The sequence below is a fragment of the Oryctolagus cuniculus genome, chromosome 1 (assembly GCF_051225735.1).
Source record: "Oryctolagus cuniculus isolate XC-2025 breed Fujian yellow rabbit chromosome 1, ASM5122573v1, whole genome shotgun sequence".
Taxonomy (NCBI): domain Eukaryota; kingdom Metazoa; phylum Chordata; class Mammalia; order Lagomorpha; family Leporidae; genus Oryctolagus; species Oryctolagus cuniculus.
The window spans coordinates 24,186,350-24,188,643 of record NC_142867.1 but is presented as its reverse complement, the minus strand read 5'-3'; the positions used below and the strand labels follow the sequence as shown (position 1 = coordinate 24,188,643).

General features: G+C 43.0%; 1 pseudogene; it reads left to right on the top strand.

Moving 5' to 3' along the window:
- The first annotated feature begins 768 nt into the window (after positions 1-768).
- On the top strand, positions 769-1,260 carry LOC100344707 (small ribosomal subunit protein eS10 pseudogene; annotated as a pseudogene).
- Positions 1,261-2,294: the final 1,034 nt, after the last annotated feature.

Sequence of the window (2,294 nt, the reverse complement as noted above, 5' to 3'; positions counted from 1 at the left end):
AGGCTTTTGTTGGGCATTGGGGACTGTTCAGAAATTTGTCTTCCTTTACTATTTTTGCTCAGCTCCTCCACTGCTCTTGATTTTCTAAACTCACTCAATGTATGTACACAGGAAAGGATATATCTGAACACTGAGTTGACATTATTTAAAACAGCATAAATGGTCCCTCCTTTATTAGAATATGAGAAGGTAGCTTGTCATGGCATAATCAATGCTCCCCAGCTAGATATCCAGGATGCTGGTGCAATGGGTTATGAAAGTATGGCTATACTATTTGCTTCATCCCCTGGGGAAGCTCGGAAGCCCAGGGACAAGTTACTGACACAAACCTCCTTGTATCCAGCATGCTTTATGCACATTGTTACTTCCAATGCAGTGTAGTAAGAAAGGAGTTAGATAAATCTCCCATGAATGGTATTCCAATATTGTTCCCTAGAAAATTTATGAATGGATTATTAATTCCATGGTTTGCATGCAAATAGAAACTAGAGGAATGATCACTAAGGGTCAGCATGTATTAACCAAAACACAAGCCCTCTAAAATGTTCTTTTCCTTCTGTTCTACATTTAAATAAGTGTATGGCAAAGATAGATTCTCTAGTTTTATCATAGAAATCAAGATGAGACCTTGGTCTCTAAAGCCTAACAGAATACATTAATATAAGTTAACTGAACCAACTCAAGAAGTTGTATTCATTTTTTTCAATTAAAAAAAAGATTGTTGACCCCTTCCTTTCCGGCCTCGGCTCCAAACCCTACAGCCGCCGGATGTTGATGCCCAAGAAGAATAGCATTGCCATTTATGAAATCCTCTTCCAGGAGGGGATGATGGTAGCCAAAAAGGACGTGCACATGCCGAAGCACCCAGAGCTGGCGGACAAGAACGTGCCCAACCTCCATGTCATGAAAGCCATGCAGTCGCTCAAGTCTGGAGGCTACGTGAAGGAGCAGTTCGCGTGGAGACACTGTTACTGGTACCTCACCAACGAGGGCATCCAGTATCTCCAGGACTACCTCCACCTGCCCACCGAGATCCTGCCTGCCATCCTGCGCTGCAGCCAACCCGAGTCCAGCAAGCCTAGGCCCAAGGGTCTGGAGGGGGAGCGGCCTGCAAGACTCACAAGAGGGGAAGCCGACAGAGACATTTACAGACGAAGCGCTGTGCCCCCTGGTGTCTACAAGAAAGCTGAGGCTGGGGCTGGGTCAGCAACTGAGCGTAGAGGCGGATTTGGTCATGGACGTGGTCAGCCACCCCAGTAAAGTTGGAGGGGATTATTTTGTGTTAAATAAACTTGTAGCTAGAAAAAAAAAAAAAGATTGTTGAACACCTAAAATGTCCTGGTGACTGTGCAGATCTCAAAATACAAGTTATTTTCCTATGTTTCTTCTCATTATATGCAGGCATCTTCTATGAAATACGAAGATCACAGCCCTTCTTTCACCAAGCATCTTCAGGGAAAAGGTGACAAATGAGTGACGTCATAAGGGAAAAATAAAATTGCCTTATTCGGAACTGGGAGGACATTTGGGTTGCATTGTTTTTCAGTCATGGCGCTTATCCTCTGTAAGAGTGAGATCTCTATTGAATGCCAACCCTTGCATGCTGAAGACTTGATGTAGATGTCTGGCTAGTATAAGAAGATATGAAGAAAAGTCTGTTTCTAGGCCGGGAGTTTGAATTTGCTTTAGTTTTTGAAAAATCATCAGGAATAGTATTAAGAAACTGAAGGCTGTGCCACTTAATGGAGCTCCCCAAGGCTTCCCAGAACATGCAGACTAACTAGTAAGTGGGTGACAGACCTCTTCTCCAAAGTCAGCTCCTCAGTAGGCGTTCAGGTGACTCATGCTGTGGCCTGTCAGGAAGGGGCCTGCCAATTGAGATGACAGAAATGACATGTATGTATCTTTCTGAATCCACCTGCAAGCTTGTTTAGGAAATACATGAAGAATTACCCAATGGGAATGAGAACACAGAAGGTGGATATGGCAGAGATGAAGATGCGGCTTGATTGATGATGGATTTTCTATTTTATCTCAAGTTGAATGAAATTTATACCATTAACTTCCTTTCATAGATTGGTTAGGATAAGTTGCTCTTTCATGTAAGAGAAAGAATCTGCCTCACTGGTAGAAGAGAATGGTGCCAGAAGGATCTTGTATAGGGAAATGGGTGAAGCTCAGCCCACACAGTGTGTGGAATTGCAGAATTTCTGGTAGATATAGGTTGTATTTAAAAACATACATCCCAATATAGTCTTATATAGTCTTCTTGTTCTTTTGGGGGCTCCCAGGTC